The 18,844-nt window shown below is 38.3% G+C and overlaps 1 pseudogene; it reads right to left on the bottom strand.

Moving 5' to 3' along the window:
• Nucleotides 1-18,633, bottom strand: part of LOC107678745 (NACHT, LRR and PYD domains-containing protein 12-like) — a 20,102-nt pseudogene extending 1,469 nt beyond the window's left edge.
• Nucleotides 18,634-18,844: the final 211 nt, after the last annotated feature.

The raw sequence follows: 18,844 nt of genomic DNA, 5'->3' as shown, positions 1-18,844 counted from the left end.
TCATTTCCCACTGATTTTAGGAATAAATTATGGGTAGGGTTAGGTTTAGGGGTAGGGATTGGGTTAAGTCTATATTTCATCAAAAGATGGAACATGTCTTTCTTGGCAAAATCACGGCGACCGTCCTGGGTGATTGTAGCTCAGATCCAGCTCTCTCAGGTGTGAGGGTTCAGCCAATAAGAGAGCAGCTTCACTCCTGAATCCTGCAGATCATTATTACTCAGGTCCAGCTCTCTCAATGAGTTTGATGATTGTAGAGGTGAAGACACACTTTCACAGCACTGACCAGTAAGACTACAGCTGGACAGTCTAAACAAAGTACAAATAACCTAATGTATATTTCCAAAACATGCAATTCCGGATATTAACTGTTTATTTAATTAGTCCAGAGTGGCTGGCAGGACTGTCAAAACATGTGAAAATGGAATGTAAATTCCTTTTAACCTGACAGGAAAGCACATGGTACAAAATGCTGAAAATGATGCAATGGCCAAGCAAATCAATCTGATGAAATTGTACACTGACCAACAATTAAAAGATCATGACATATCTATTTTTATCATTTTAACATGTTCCTTGAGGTTCACTTATAAATGTAACACTTTTTTTGTACTTACAAAACATGATTATTTTCCACCTTCATTATGCCATTCCATTATAAATGTGCTGTTTGGGGGCTATGTCTTCTCTCCCTCTCTCTCCCACCTTCAATACCATGACTGAGGTTCCCTTGAGCAAGGCAACAAACCCCCAACTGCTCCCCGGACGCCGCAGCATAAATGGTTGCCCACTGCTCCGGGTGTGTGTTCATGGTGTGTGTGTGTTCACTGCTGTGTGTGTGCACTTAGGATGGGATAAATGCAGAGCACTAATTCCAAGTATGGGTCACCATACTTGGCCACATGTCACGTCACTTTAAGACTGGTCAGTAAATGTCCAAATGATTGGCTAATGTCAATTAATCTCTCTCCTTGTCACCTCACTGCTCACTGCTACTGAGTGGATTTCAAAAGTGAAAGGTAAAGTAGGCATTGTGTTGTTGTGGAGGCAGTAGGAAATTTGTCATTTTGGCAGCCTGGTTTCAACAAAAGCTCTATGTAAAGTGAGGAGGTATTTCTGAGCTTTTTGTAGTAAAATGGCCTCTTATATGTCACAAGATCAAAGTCAATTTGATTCCTCATGTCATGACCCCTTTAAAATGCTTTGATTTAAGAGTGAATAACCACTTAAATTTGGCTCTGTTCATCATACAAAGTGATAGTTCCCATTTAGAAGAATTGGATTAAACCACTGGAATTTTCCACTACCTTTTTGTCCTTTTTGGAGCTTGAAACTTTTGGACTCCACTGACTGTTAGCCAATTGTATGGCAATTTTTGGGTGAACAATCACTTTAAAGGATTAGTTCACTTCCAGAATAAAAATTTCCTACAAACCTCAGTATGTTGAGCTGACAGTGTGAACTCTTCAGTCCATCAGACAGAACCTCCACACCTGAATCCCGCAGGTTGTTGCGACTAATGTCCAGCTCTCTCAGTGAGGAGCTTGATGATCGCAGAGATGAAGACAAACTTTCACAGCACTGATCAGTGAGATTACAGTCAGCGAGTCTATAACACAGGATGAAATATGGTTGATAAAAGGAGATGGAGAGTTCAAATTACTTTTTCTGCAACCATATATTGATCACATGACAAATATTCTATTATTCATCAGCAGGTGAACTGTGAATATTGAATGGAAAAAAATACCTAATTAGTCAGATGACATACAGGTTCCTGTGACTCTAATGGCACTAACAGCGCTGCAGTCAAAGGTTCAATGGGCTCAGTGCACAAGATGGCGCCGGTGAGCTTCAGCGACGCGAGTGTGTTTATACTTACTTCCGGTCTTGCGACGTTCTTTTACTGTAAGGGGAAACTTACATACGAAACTTGACTAGATATATATAATTAATGTTTTAAAATTTGTTATTTTATTTATTTTATTTTTATTTTTAAAAAGCAGATAGTGGTATTTCAAAGACAAGAGAAAACATACTCCCTACATTATTGCGTACCTCTTTGTGGAAATTCATCAAGATACAATGCAAGATTGCTTCATTCTTTCTACTGTTGATTATGCAGTTCAGCGTCAGTGGTTAGTCAGTCCACAGGGATCTCTTCATTCAAACACAAACCACTCAAATGTGCAATACTGTATATTTTCGGAGAGTTGGTTTTGTTCTGACTGCTATTTATAAGATCATAAGGTTTGCGATTGTCAAAAGAGACGCTCAGAGATTTCTGCATGTATGTTTTATTAACTTTATTTGATAACATAATTTATAACTGTAACTGTACAATTTAACAATGTAGGCTAATTATGGTAGGTTGGCATGAATTAAAAGATCGGTGTTTCTATTACCTGTGTTTTTATTAATATTTATCTGTTTTGTGAAAGATCTGTTGCATGTATATTTTTACGATTTAGGCAAGGAAACAGAGAAACTAGAAACACGGAAACTTAGAAACCACGGAAGAGCTATACAACATTCAATCACCAGCGGTGACAGAGAGTGTGTGTGCTATTCTTATAGTCCTACTAATGTGAGACAGCTGTGAACTGATGATGAGATCTGATGAGAGACAGGTGATGCACTTGATGAGTCCGGGCAAAGGATTATGGGAAATGGAGTCCTGAGTGAATGGCAAGGTACAGAATGGAGTGCCCTCTAGAGGAGCTCATGGGCACTCCAGCTGGAGATCATGACAGTATCCTTTTACAGCCCTTTTTTTTTCATTTAAAAAATATGTTTGATGCAAAGTTATCTATGTGTAAAATATTAAAATATGTTGTGAAAATGATAATGGAAAACTGATGCATGCGCACAATTGAGAAATGGATATTTATGAAGATCAATCGCAGCCCATGAGTTCAAAAAGTCAATGTAATACAAACATTTTCGAGAAATAAGTAATTTGTACATTTACATAATTGGTAAGGGAAAAAGACATTGTGTAGCTGTACACACCATGTTCAACTTTCATTTATGAATTCAAGTAGGGATTAATTAGTGTTGGCCTATTTCATTCATCACCGGACCCAAACATATGTAAGTTTCAAATGCACTGGCTCAGTTAACATTTATAGTATAGTAGCGGTGTAGATCTTATTTGCATTTGAAGTGATATTATAAATCCTGAAAAACATAAAGAAGGTAATATTTGGATTTCTCCGGTTCTCTGCACTGGCGTTTAGCACAACCGGAAGTATCTATGCACACACTCGCTAGACCGGAAATCCAAGATGGCGGAGATATGCAACTAGCCCATTCCTGAAAACACACATACTGATCAAATAAAAATACTGAATGGCATTAAAGGTCCCCTGAAGTGCCTTGAAACACGCAGCGTTATTCTATGTAGTGACATAATTTCAACTGAAACAGAAGACAGGGCGGGACATATCGAGCAGCCCCGCCCCCTTTTTAAATTAGCGAATAGCCTTTTGTTTATATCTGCACGTGTCAGTTCCATTGTGCTCGGTAAACCCGCATTTGACAGCCACAGTCTAATAGATTACCCCCTAGATTCAATATGAAACTCTTGGTAAAACAAAATAGTTATCATAATCCTGCTGAGGCTGTGTAGTTTTAAAAGTGTTTAATATATGCGGACTCGCGCATATGATCCGCTCCGTGCGATCGCGTCTCTGGACTGGAGCCAAAGTCGGACTGTGCATGCTGCCGCGGTTCACGTGACACAATGTGAAACCAGACCTCATTTGCCCCAATCGAAAGAATATTTACACTATCTGAATCGTTCACTATCGCCTACATTGTGCACTACGTGCCATTCACTGTACAGGAAATACTACACTGTGAACAAGTGACCGATCTCAGCGGCAGCTTCAGCGTCTATTTACAGTGTAGGGGGCGGGCGCTTCGGCTTCTAGAAGCGTTTGATTGGTCAGAAGATTTGATGAGAAGATGAAGTCTGAAGATGTGACGTCAAAAAAATAGTTAAGCCGTTTTGGCGGAAGTGACGAACTGCAAGCTTTGAATGCTTATATCTTCTAAATGCGAATTTTGTCACTGTTTTGGAGCACACTGCCTTATAGATAACCTTAAGACTAACATATTGATACTAACACCCACAAAACTTTAATTTTGATTTCATGGGGACTTTAATGCATAATTTTACCTGTGAATAAATCTGACATACAGCAGTCAATAAATGTAGAACACATATAACATAGCAGAAAAGTCCACTCCTCAGTACTTAAGATATTTTAATTAGTGGAAAAAATTTGGTTTCAAGAAACTAAAAACGTTCTTTATAACAACAAGCTGGAGCAAATACAAACCCAAGGTCACGCTTGGGTCTGCTGAAATATTATAAAAACCAAGGAGATCAGGACCAGGGCAGAGGGCATCTTTAATTTCATAAACAAGTGAACATTTATCTGTTTTTCCTACCTCAGTATGTTGAGCTGACAGTGTGAACTCTTCAGTCCATCAGAGAGAAGCTTCACTCCTGAATCCTGCAGGTTATTGTGACTCAGGTCCAGCTCTCTCAGTGATTTTGATGATTGTAGAGATGAAGACAAACTTTCACAGCACTGAGCAGTGAGATAACAGTCAGCAAGTCTATAAAACAGGATCACATACAGTATTTATCACATAACTACTATTATATTTGCTGATCTCTTATTTCATTTATACATTTACTGCACTGTTGTGTAGAATCAGTTGCTTTAAATATAAAGATTTCTGTGACAGGTGATTTCAGCAAACAGTTTCAAATATTGGACTATAACTGATCTTGGGTTTTATAATAATATCAGATCAATTTAAACATTTGAGCTGATTGTGAGCCAATTTTCATTTCATTTCCTGATTAAGAATAGAAAAGTGACAGTTATTGTTTTTGTACATAACACAATGAAGTACTTTACCATTCAAGTCCTGATCATTCATCTTTACAGTTTAACATTGTCTCTGTCTTTTGCTGCACTGACACTATTCTTGTGTTCTGGATTCCTTCAATTTTCTTGATCAGGTTGTTGCCATTTTTTCCATTCCTGCTTGATTACATGATTAATGTTATTGGTCTATAATTTTATTTTGAAGTGGTCATATGAGAAATCAACTGTCTTTTTTTTTAATAAAAAGGGACTGTACTACATACTGTAAACAACATACTATAACTTATACTCAAACTTCAACAATATAAAGGCTCTAAAAACAGCTTGATCTGACATCATTGGTTTTATGATGTAAGGATGAATACATTAGCACAAGCCACATCTATTCAGTGTACAAAAACATGAAGCGTCCATCACAGTGGACAAGTAATAAGAAATAAGTAGGACAGATACTGTTTACTGAACACCAAAAGAAGATACTATTACTCTCGTTGGTATATAATAAATCAGATATGTTAAATTCTGAATATTGTGCTGTTCCAGACAGTCACACGTGTCTCTGCATAACGTTAGGAAAGAGTGCCTGAAAATTATTTTTAATAATGTCCCTGATCATTTCAGTCTGACATGAACAGTCTTCATGGCATATCAGCAAAAAAAAACAAAAAATAAAAACAGCCTGTTTAACTGTATCGGTCAGAGAGACCATGGAAATAGTCATGAAAAACGAACCTAAAAAAGCTAACTGTTGACTTCTCATAGTAGATCAGCTCCCTGCGAGATCAACGGTGGATATCAAGGATTCAAGCTCATTTTGCTTTGTTGCTAATAAACCAATGAGCAATAAGTTGTGTTGTCAGCAAGTCATTTCCCACTGTGCCTTTAGTCATCACAGTCGAAGGAGAGCAACTGTGCCTGACTGGACGATCTGGCACAATTGCCTTGCCATCACCAGAATGAAACAGACCACACTCTGACTTTTCACTCAGACAAGTTGCTAAATGTTGCTGAATAAATCTTTTAAAAAGACTGAAAAGTCACTAAATCTGGCAACAAGATTGCTAAATTGTAATTACCGAAGAACACTAAACTGAACAAAGCATGAAGTATAAGTAAAAGTGGCCTTTATGAGAAGAATAAAATGGTAAACAACTGTACAAAATATTATAAAAACTCTGCACATTGCTCATGACCCTTCTTGTGAGTCTAACATGTTGTCTGGTATGAGTCATTAAACAATTCTGAAAAAAAAAAAATTTAATTAATTAAAAAAAGCTTTTTTCTCTTCAAGCAGATTCTGCTTTCCCTTTAAACTAGTCATGTCAAAAATCATGATTTGATGGAGGAATTACAATGTTACAATTTCTCAAAAAAAAAGACATTCAGTTTTATCCACAAGTCACATAAATGAATACTCACAGAGCTTTTCTGCAGTTCACCACAGCTGGTATCAGTCTCTTTATACCACACTCTCCTGCCTTGTATTTCCTCGGATCAAATTCATCAACCATCTCCTCTGATATCTGAATAATGTAGGATAATGTACGATTGTTGAGTATTACAGTCCTCTGAGTTGAGCGTAGTAGTCGGATGTAGTCCAGTTTATTGTCCAATATGAGATGGTAAGAACAACATTCTCTAAGTGATTCTCTGATTTCACAAACTCCTGAATCTCACTGTACAGAGTCTGATCCTTCATTTCCAGGAGACAGAGAAACAGATTGATGCATCTTTCAAATGTGAGCTGTTCCTGTCTCATATAATCAAAAACATCACTACTGATTGTGTCTTTAATGTACTGTGTGATTCTCATGATGGTCTCTGAGCTGTTCTCTGTGTGTGTCAGTAGATCCTGTAAGAGTCTCTGATTGGACTCCAGTGAGACACCCAGAAGGAACCGCAGGAAAAGATCCAGGTGTCCATTTTCACTCTGTAAGGATTTTTCAACCGCTGCTTTTAGTAGATCATACAGAGAGTTTTTGTGACTGTACAAGTGATATTCTTCATTCAGAAACAACTTCAGTGATTCCTCATTCTTGACTACATGGCAGTAAAACACAAAGAGCGCTGCTAGAAACTCCTGAAAGCTCAGATGGATGAAGCAGTAGACTTTCCTCTGATGAATCAGATTCCTCTTTAAAGATCTCAGTGCAAATCCCAGAATACACTGAGGCATCAGTGACGTCTATGCCGCTCTCAATCAGGTCCTCCTCATAGAACATCACATTGCTGTTTGCAGGGATGGGCAGTATTTCAGATACATGTATTTAAAATACGCATTTGAAATACAAAATACTATTTTGTATTTGAAAGCTTTCGGCAAAAATCAAATGTAATTTGTATTTAAATACATTTAAGATTAGTATTTTTGTATTTTCAAAATACACAAAATACTTTGTGCCAGTCAACCTCTTTATCAGTGTGCTGATTTAGTTCAGACGCATCCCCTCCCCCAACCCCAACATTCATCACGTGAGCTGCAGCTGTACAACTCCATTCAGCATTGGGTGAGTGACTTTTCTGGAATAAGATAAGGTGAGGATGTCATGGTCAATTGTACATGTTGATTAAAGTTAAAATAGTGCATCATTCAGATTTGCCGTCAGTTAACATGAAAGAATAAAAGAGCACTGACAAGGGGAAAAATAGCGTTAGCCAATCAGTTTTGATAGTTAATCGGTTGTTGTTTTTTATCAACTAGCTTGTCAAATGTGTTTAAAGCATTACTGCATGTTAGGCCTGGGTGATATGACAATACATATCATGGCGGTGATATAAAGAGTGAATCGACTGAACTTTTTCTAAATCGTTTACATAGATAGGCCTATTGGGGTAAGCGAATATATCCGTGCAGCTTTTAGTGGGCAGGAATTATTCATTCATTCATTCAAAAGGAAGCCTGGATGAATGAGTAACAGAATGTGATGTGCTTGGTGCAATTGCACTTATTATAAGTGTGTGGTGTGGCTGCTGTATTTTGTAGTTTATTTTGATACACTTAAAATTAAGGTATTTGGTATTTTATTTTAAAATACATTTTGATGTATCTTTGCCCAACCCTGCCCACGCTGTGTTCTGTGCGCCGAGAGCCATCTCTGACAGAGAGCCGCTTCTCAGCCCGTGAGCACCAAATTAAGTTATTTCCTGGCTTCTTGAGCTTAAAAGCTTTAAAATCGCTTGAATGTTTAGATTTGCAAGGTTTAAAAACACGTGCAAATGATACACTTTAGTGATAACGCGCAACAGTGACTGATCGGGCAGTCCGTCAACTGTACCGAGCGTTTTTCACACTGACCCCGAGCAGCCCTCTACAATCAAGGGGGGCCCCCCCGACAGCTGTGGGTCACCACCTTTTTCCTCACTAGTGATGGCCCTGGATGTGTGTTCAGAAGATGAGTTATGACAACCCTCTGTTACCATAGTAACAAAGCAAGCTGTTGCTAAAAACTGTTTCCTGTGAGTGAGAAACTAAATCTTCCTCCAGGTGGCTGGCACTCAGAGACTCTTGACAAAACCCGTTGAATTGCATTCAAATGTCTTTATAAAAACACAACAGAAGTCTTTAGTTTGTCTCATTTAGACCAAAGTCAACATATGTGTGTTTCAGTTGTTTCTCACAATAGGCAGCTGAATCTCACACAGAGACACTGAACTACCATAATAAATCATAAATCCAGCATAGAGGGGTTCAGTGAATGTGCTGTTGAGCGTGTATAAGTGTGTTAGTGTGTGTGTGTCAGAGACGCTGTAGAAGGACAGAGTGCCGGCCGGCCAGTTCAGATACACTCCTACTCTGTTAGAGAGACATGATATTTCTGTGCTCTTATTATTGTATCTGACAGTGAAACCATTACTAAAACAGTTCAGACTCCAGGACTTTTCATTGTATCCAAACCAACAGTCATGATTCTGTCCTTTCCTGTTGATTCCTTTATATGCCACTGATATATACACGCCTTCCCTCCCGCTCCATTCAGCCTCCCAGTAACAGCGTCCAGTCAGACTCTCTCTACACATAATCTGATGACACTCATCAAATCTCTCTGGATGATCAGGATACGGCTGCTTCTCTGACACAAATGATGCCTTTCTGTTCCTTTCAGACAGCGCAAGATGAGTGTTTGCTGTGTTTATATCCAGTGTGAGATCACATGCATCTGAACACAAGAAGAGAGATTATAACATTTATAACAACAATGATTAAAGTGTGTGTACTGGTTTGATGTACATTATGAGGACATCATAATGTAGGTGTATTTCAGGTTTCAAGTCTCATTTCGAGGACATTCCAACTGTCCCCGTAATTCAAATGGCTAAATGAGCATCCTAAACAATGTTTAAAAATTTAAAACGTTTTCTGTGAGGGTTATGTTTAGGGGTGAAATTAGGGGATAGAAAATATCATTAGTTCAGTATAAAAACCATTATGTTCAATGGAAAGTCAACATAACGATAGGTGTACCAACATGTGCGTTTGTGTGTGACCTACATTTCTGTGGTCCTGTTATAATCCTTAACTCTCCTCCATGATCCACACTATAAAAATCAAAGTTGCCACACATAATTCACATAATCATAAGTAAAATAATAATAATAAAGGACCTAACAACCTTTTTTATTTTAGATTCCTCAGATCTACATACTGTAGAATATCTTTTAATTACTTAAGCTAAATAACACTATAGCTTACAAATCAATCAACACTACAATATTACCAGTAAAATGAAATCAGTTTCAACAAAATCCATCTTTGCACTGCATAGGTGGCACACAAGTATCTGCATCTGAGGTGGCATTTATATGTATTTACACATACTGTTTAATGCATCTCAGATGTCGAATGAATGCATTTATACTGTAATTAAGATATATAAAAATATTTTAAATGTAAAATATTGGATATAGAAGTATGAAATGTTGGAACAAAAACTGAATAATTCAAAAATGAAACACCACTCTGTGTTTCTAAGAGACGCAACTGTTCTGCTTTGTTTAGAACTATTTTATTGTCAAAATTGACAATACTGTGTCTAAAATTGTCAGTTATTATTATTGTTTATTGAACTGTTGTATAAAATTAATACCACATTTGTAATCATGCTGAGCTTCAAGAAAACAGCACTCTTGCTCATGTGATACTGTCTAACTATATAATATTATAATAGGGGTGTAACGGTTCTCGGTAAAAACTCGAACCGTACCGCTCTCCACCCACGGTTCGTCACACACTTGCACCGCAGTTTAATTTAAATCTGACAACACATCTCATCTGTAATATGGCTTGTTAAAAATAACAACACGTGAAACTGACAGTTTGGCTAATGTATGTTTCTGTCGATGGATATGCATTCTGACTTCCCAATACATTACAACAACAGCAATGAAAAAAAAAAAAAACTAAACATGGACCAACCAGTCACTCTTTGTAAACTTTGTTCAATGCGAGTGCCGTATGCTTGAATATGCCATCATCACCCAGGTGTTGATAGTGCGTATGCGCAGGTGAGACCTGAACAGCACACGTTGCTATCTGTTTAAACTAAACTCATTTAAGTCTTGCCAGCTTAAACATGCAAGAGCCAATTTGATTATTTTATTCAATTTCTGTACCTAAAACTAATGTTAGACCTACCTAAAAAACCTGAAAAGCACTGTTTATTTTATTTGTATCTTTGCTCTATTGCATTTATTTGTGCTGTTGCTTGTAGTTACATTAATTTAATTATTATTAATTATTTTCTTTATTTTTATTTGATAAACAGTATAGATGACAGTATAGTCCTTTTTTCCGTAAACATAGCACATACTGAACCGTACCGAAACAGTGACTCTAAAACCGTGATACAAATCAAACCATGAGTAATTTGAAAGGTTACACCCCTATGTTATAAATATAAAAACATAATAAGAAATCATAAAGGGGCAATTTATATCTTGAATTTTGGGGGAATTTTATACATTTTGGTGGGATTTTCAAACTTTCACAACACTACTGTACATCAGCTTGCTTGTTGTTAAGCTTAATGGAGGGCTACTGCCTTTGTTATTAGGCTGGCTGTATCGGGATGTTTTTAATGGTGGTTTCATTTCAGAGCAGTGACAATCAATGCCTAAGTTTACACTGTCATTACCTGGCTGTCAACTAATGAATGCAGATTTGAAATATGATATGAATAAATTATGACAGAATTGTCATTTGACCTGTATCTCCAAACTCAGGATTGTCTCTCTTCTGATGACGATCATTTGAGATCCTCTGTAGCATTTGACGTTCCTGATTCATAGCCTCTATCATTGGAGCTACAGACTCAGCTTTACATTCACTGATCATCTATATCTATATACTTTCATTTGTGCAAGCATTTTAATCAATAATTGACATTCATATGTCAATTCTGCATAACTGCAGAAATATTTTGCTGTTCTGAATAAAGCTGATCTGCTTTATTCAGTATCATGAGGTCAAACATATTTTTTTCTCATTTAGACTGCGATCTCTGAGCCTGACAATTAGTGTGCCTCCTCTATTTTAAAACCCACGAGCCGCCACTGCATCTTGGATCTTTTTTGCTTCATGACTTTACAGCACACACATGTACAAACACACATTACAGGATGATTGTTAGTGTTGAACATACTTGAGTTTGTCCAGACTGTAGTTTGGATCAGAGAGCAGCTTGACTAATGATTGTCCTGGGTGATTGTAGCTCAGATCCAGCTCTCTCAGGTGTGAGGGGTTTGAACTCAGAGCTGAAGCCAAAAAATAACAGCCTTCCTCTGTCACCATACAGCCAGATAATCTACAAACACAGAAGCACTCAACATAACATGAAATCATCATTACATTTCTATTTTTAAACCATAATGACATTCCTTAATTTAATGTCTTGTCATTAATGAAAATCAACATAAATATAGTGTCTGTGTAATTTAGTGTTTGTTTCTTTAATCTTTATATGTTTTTGGTCATATCAGCTGAGGACTGTAAAGTCAACTAATTTGTTACCCAAGAAAAGATATTGGCTGGTCTTAGTTGCTCTATAAAGACTGGAGATCATCTTAAACAGGTTCACACAAAGGAGTGTTCAGATTCCTGTAACTCTGCTTTAAATCAGATGATTCATAAAGGTTTTGAAAAACATGAGAGGGAGTTAATAATGACAATTTTTTTTTCTTTTCTGGTTGAATCATTCCTTTAGGATACACTGGGGTCTGCTGATATATTACAGTCACAGGAAATCATGATCAGAACAGATGGCAACTTTAATTTCACAATCAAGTGAACAGTCATCTGTTTTCCTTACCTCAGTATGTTGAGCTGACAGTGTGAACTCTTCAGTCCATCAGACAGAAGCTTCACTCCTGAATCCTGCAGGTCATTATTACTCAGGTCCAGCTCTCTCAGTGAGTTTGATGATTGTAGCGATGAAGACAAAATTTCATAGCACTGATCAGTGAGACTGCAGTCAGCAAGTCTACAGCAAAAGATGAAATATCATTCAATAAAGAAGAGTATCTCCTTAGAAGATGGTGGTTTAAAATATTATTTTCTGTATTCTGATTACATGTTTATAACATAACTAATTTTCCATTCTTCATCAGAAGATGAATTCTGAATACTGAATATATTTTTTAAACATTGTTATTTTGCAGCTTTATGTTAAAGTGCTTTAAATTATTTTTTTCAAGCTACACTCCATACTCCATAATGACATTCAACCTGACAGAGCTAGAGAAGATCTGCAGAGAAAAATGGCAGAAAAATGCAAATCCAGGTGCGCAAAGATTGTCACATTATACCTGAAAAGACTTGAGACTGTAATTGCTGCCAAAGGTGCTTCAACAAAGCACCGAGTTAAGGGTTATAAAAATTATAAATATAGTAATAATGATATAGCGTTACAACATTTAGACTATTACGTATCGTGAATATCAACTGTTAATTGTCATGTGCCCTTTTTTGGCACATCTATTTCCGCATGACATGCGAAAAAAATTTGTTTTCCAAGAATGAAAAAATAGTTGATTACATTTTATTAAATCGTTCCTTCATTTTAGTAAAACCGTGAACATGTATTAATTTGTTCTCATGATTTAACTAAAATGAAGGAATACATAACTAAAAGGTAGCCATGATTTAAATATGAAACTAAAATGACTAATGATAGTCAGTATCTGGTGGGACCACCATTTGCCTCACGCAGTGCAACACATCTCCTTCGCATAGAGTTGATCAGGTTGTTGATTGTGGCCTGTGGAATGTTGGTCCACTCCTCTTCAATGGCTGTGCGAAGTTGCTGGATATTGGCAGGAACTGGAACACGTTGTCGTATACGCCGATCCAGAGCATCCCAAACATGCTCAATGGGTGACATGTCCGGGGGCAGCCATTTTTTGCTGCGGCGCCCGGGGAGCAGTTGGGGGTTCGCTGCCTTGCTCAAGGGCACCTCAGTCGTGGTATTGAAGGTGCCCTTGAGAGCGCTGTACATTCACTCCCCCCACCTACAATCCCTGCCGGTACGAGACTTGAACCCGCAACCTTTGAGTTACGAGTCCAACTCTCTAACCATTAGCCCACGACTTCCCTATATATATACATATAAACCGCTGTGCCGTGCTGCTCATATTTATCACACAGTAAAAATGCCCCTCCGCGCACCCAAAACAGGTTGCCTGTGGATGAGTATCCAAAACAAGGACTGGTGGGCTCTCCTTTCGGCAACTGTGAAGTGGAGCAGGACAACCTACCACCAGTCCTTGTTTTGGATTCTCATCCACAGGCAACCTGTTTTGGGCACGCGGAGGGGCATTTTTACTGCGTTATAAACATGAGCAGCACGGCACCCTTTTGGTGTGATCTAGGTGCCCCCGGACCGCGATTTCTACCAAGGGGGACCCAACAAAATTGACTAACCATTGAAAATGACCAAAACTGGCTAAACTGCCCAATTTTTCAAAGATGTTTATAAAATGATGACCATTTTTACTGAAACTGAAATTTCATCTTCAATCACATGAATTAATACTCACAGAGCTTTTCTGTAATTCATCACAGCTGATATCAGTCTCCTTCTTCCCTCATCTGATGTGTTGTATTTCCTCAGATCAAACTCATCCAGCTCCTCCTCTGATATCTGAAGCATGTAGGCGATTGTTGAGCAGTGAGACGGAGAGAGTTTATTCACTGAACGATTCTCTGATTTCACAAACTCCTGAATCTCTCTGTACAGAGTCTGATCCTTTATTTCTAGCAGACAGAGGAACAGACTGATGCATCTGTCAGCTGAGAGACCTTCATCACCCTTGATTTTGTCTTTAATGTACTGTGTGATTCTCATGATGGTCTCTGAGCTGTTCTCTGTCTGTGTCAGTAGATCCTGTAAGATTATCTGATTGGACTCCAGTGAGACGCCCAGCAGGAACCGGAGGAAAAGATCCAGCTGTCCATTTTCACTCCGTAAGGATCTAATAACCGCTGCTTTTAGTAGCTCATACAGAGAGTTTTTCCGACTGTATCGCTGGTATCTTATATTCAGAATGGACTTCAGTGATTCCGTATTCTTAACTACATGGCAGTAAAACAGATATAAAGCAGCTAGAAACTCCTGAAAGCTCAGATGGATGAAGCAGTAGACTTTCCTCTGATGAATCACAGATTCCTGCTTAAAGATCTCAGTGCAAATCCCAGAATACACTGAGGCATCAGTGATGTCTATGCCGCTCTCAATCAGGTCCTCCTCATAGAACATCACATTGCCCTTCATCAGCTGTTTGAAAGCCAGTTCAGCAAGTTTCACAATCACATCTCTGTTGGACTGCAGGAGTTTCTCTGGATTTCTCTCATCATACTTATGATTCCTCATGTTGATCTGAGTCAGCAGAAAGTGGATGTACATTTCAGTCAGAGTTTGAGGGATTTCTGCACTGTCATCTTGTTTCAGGAGGTTCTGCAGCACAGTGGCTGAGATCCAGCAGAAGACAGGGATGTGATCTTCTAATGTGTGAGATGATTCTGCTGGCTTGATGCTCGTCACTGATTCTCTTCCTGAAATATTCCTCCTTCTGAGGCTCATTGAATCCCTGAATTTCTGTCAGACGGTTGATGTATCTTGAGGGGATCTGATTGGCAGCTGCTGGTCTGGAGGTGATCCAGATGAGAGCAGAGGGAAACAGCTCTCCTCTGATGAGGTTTGACATCAACACACTCACTGATGAAGACTCATTCACATCACAAACGTTCTCATCTTCTGTAAACATCAGTGTAATTCTGCTTTCATCCATACCATCAAAGATGAATACAACTTTACACTCCTCATAAATCTTTGAGTCCAGATCTTGAAGTTCAGGATGAAAGTCCAGCAGAAGTCTGTGAAGACTGTACCGGTGATCTTTAATCAAGTTCAGCTCTCGAAATGGAAGCACAAACATGAAATCTACTTCCTGACTGGCTTTTCCTTCGGTCCAGTCCAGAATGAACTTCTGCACAGAGATGGTTTTTCCAATTCCAGCGATGCCTTTAGTAAGAACAGTCTTGATTTTGTCTTTCTTAGATCCTGGTTGATGTAAGGGTTTAAAGATGTCACTGCAGTAGATTGGAGTGTCTTGTTTTCTGTCTGTTTTCTCCATCTTTAAAACCTCATGTTCTTCATTCACTCCTTCACTCTCTCCCTCTATGATGTAGAGCTGTGTGTAGATCCTGTTCAGGAGGGTTTGATTCTCTTCTAGTTTGATTCCCTCAAATAAGCTCTCATACTTATTCTTCATGCTGGTTTTGTGCTGGTTTTTGACTCTTTGTCTGATGAGGGTCTGACAGTCAGGGTCAGTGCAGGTCAGACGGGGCATCACTGATATGATCACATCATCACTCTTCACTCTGCAGAAAGAGAGAAATGAAAAGAACAAACAACTGTGAAAATGCAACCCTCTACAATGCGAGTAAATCACTCGCATATGCGAGAAAAGACTATAACTTGTTTTTAACGTGCACAGTAACTGAAACTTAAAACTGTTAAAAGAAAGGCTCAATAACTGTTGCACAGATATAATACACTACGCATCAATTTATCTTCCCTTTGTGCTTTGCAGTTTTTAACACGAAGCGCTTACAATGTGCGCACACTGTAAGCGCTTCGTGCTCATAGACTGTCAACCCTCTATATTGCGAGTAAATCACTCGCATATGCCACTAAATCTTCACTCTGGGCGACTAAATTATGTTTAATATTAGCCAATGGCTAATAATACTCAGATTTTACTCGCCAGTGTGTGAGTTGGAGGCTAAGTATAAGTTAAGCACAGATATATTTTCACTCACAGAACACTCTGACTGAGCGCTTCAGAGTTCTCTCTCAGTCAAGCGATCTGTGATATTTTTCAGTTCATCTCTGTGGATGCGCAGCGCACCAGTATTTCGCGTACCGTAAACTTTAGTGTGAAGGCGTACAACTCGCCGTCACTTTGCTTTTTTCTCACACGCAAAGAGAAAGACAGAGCGATAGAGTCTGACATACCATGCAGAATTGACGCGTGATGTCTAATATTAGCCACTGGCTAATAAATTCTCAGATTTTACTCGCCAGTGTGTGAGTTGGAGGCTAAGTATAAGTTTAGCACAGATATATTTTCACTCACAGTACACTCTGCCTGAGCGCTTCAGAGTTTCACTCTCAGTTAAGCGATCTGTGATATTTTTCAGTTCATCTCTATGGATGCGCAGCGCACCTGTATTTCGCATACCGTAAACTTTAGTGTGAAGGCACACGACTCGACGTCACTTTGCTTTTTTCTCACACGCAAAGAGAGAGACAGAGCGAGAGTCTTACATACTATATGTAAACGATATTCTTTGTTGTATTTTCCTGTCAAAATAACGGAGTTCCTTTGGAGTTCTTCAGAGCTTTTAAGAACTGCCGGTTTCTCTGGTAGTGGGGCGGAACTAATGCGCAAACGACAATATCATTGGCTGGCGCTCACCTATTATCGTTCCTGATTTGAATCCAGCAAATCAATTCTAGCGAATGCACACAACCTGATTAATATTCATGAATCCAGCAGCTCGTTAATCCTTAAAGGGGTGGTTGATTTCAATTTCACTTTTTTAACGTTAGTGTGTAATGTTGCTGTTTGAGCATAAACAATATAAAACATAGGCCTACCATTAAAAGCCGTGCTTGCACAGGTTCTGCACGATCCTCTTCAATAATATCCTCTGCTTCTCAGTCGGGCTCAAACTGATAAGCGATATTAACGACACCATTGTTTACAATACAACCGGAGCACATGCCGCTGAGGTGAGGGGCGGGACGTTTAGACACGCACTAGATGCGGTTTAGCCAATCACAACACACTGGGCTAGCTAACCAATCAGAGCCCATCGCCTATTTCTGAGGGCGGGGCTTAGTAAAAAATTTACTAGCCAATGGCGATTCAATTTCCAAGGTGTCCGTAGAGGGTTGAAATGCATTATTCTAAATGTTTCCAGTACATCAAACTCTAAAAATTAATTTGAAGTGAAACCAAGTTTAGACCAAGGTTATTATTTTTTTCTTCTTTATTTCCTTTTTAAATTAATACATTTTTCAAATGTAATTCATATTTAGAAAGTTTCAAAAATGATTTAAAATTCACAGTTTCACTGTATGGACACATTTCTATTTTGTTTTCATATATTTTAGATTCAGGTGTAGCTGGCTCTTATTCGACTCTATACTGACACCTGAATACATGAAATTTGTTTACTAGCAAATGTGGCTTCACAAGGCTGTTTTTTGTGCTTTAAAACACATACAAGAAAAACACATACCTGATGAAGACTCTTGGATTTTTGAGTGTTGGCATGTGCTGTGTTCATTTATTTATTTAATTTGCAATTTATTTTTAATTTTAAGGTAAACTTCTCCTTCAAAGGGTAAGTTTGTCGATTTTCAAACAGTTTTGTACTGTTACAATATTGGTAACATACATAAATGTATATTACCAAATGTGTACTCTAATGTGTACTCTTTCTCCGATGTTTACCACACCCGGATATCCCTGTTTATTTGTCAACAAAAGTCCACTGGACTTTGTAGAGCTCCAGAACTCTTGCTAAATCAACTAACAGAACTTATGCATTTTTCGACAGATGGTGCATTATGTTTTCGATTTTGCATAAGCAAAAGTTCATTATGTGTGTTGAAGTTTTTGTAAAAAGGAAAAACCACAGCCCTCTTTTTTCTCTAGTCAAGTAGCACTGACTTGAAACTCTTTCGTGTCTCTACTGCATAGACAGACAAATTTAATTTAAAAAAAGTTACACCTTTAAGTCACATTTATACTCACTCAGGGTCAGAGGTCACTGCTCCAATGCTGAGATTAGGAGGAATGGGCATTGACTCATCACTCTTCATAGACACACAGCTGGGTTCTGGAGATGCTGCATTTTCCATGATAAAAGTAGTGCTATAGAAGCACAAAGAACAGCTTACTTGCGGTATCTTCTCAAAGACCATCAGAGCAATGTGTGTGTTAGAGCAGTGTGTGATTATTTGTAATATATATATTTATCACTTAATATTTATCATCTTGATATCACAATAAATGATTAACCTCAAAGTTGTACTCATGTTTGTACTCACTCGGGGTCAGAGGTCACTGCTCCGTCACTGAGATTAGGTGGAACAGGCATGGACTCGTCACTCTTCATAGACACACAGCTGGGTTCTGGAGATGCTGCTTCATGTGTCTGAACATCACCCCACTCTCTCTCATAGACACTCATATTAGATACAGTGCACTAGAAAATGCTAAAAATGTACAACAATTTTCATGATCAGATATACAGAATGTAACTTGAGAATAAAAAAGTTTTAGGTATGATTTACATATTTCAGTATGGGACTGAAATGTTCACCAGTTACATGTTTGTTTAGCTAGAAAGGCAGTACAATACATGCCTT

Source organism: Sinocyclocheilus anshuiensis, unplaced genomic scaffold, assembly GCF_001515605.1.
Source record: "Sinocyclocheilus anshuiensis isolate Anshui unplaced genomic scaffold, SAMN03320099.WGS_v1.1 scaffold208, whole genome shotgun sequence".
Lineage (NCBI taxonomy): Eukaryota > Metazoa > Chordata > Actinopteri > Cypriniformes > Cyprinidae > Sinocyclocheilus > Sinocyclocheilus anshuiensis.
Note: the sequence above shows the minus strand (reverse complement) of the source record. Positions and strands in the feature narration are given on the sequence as shown.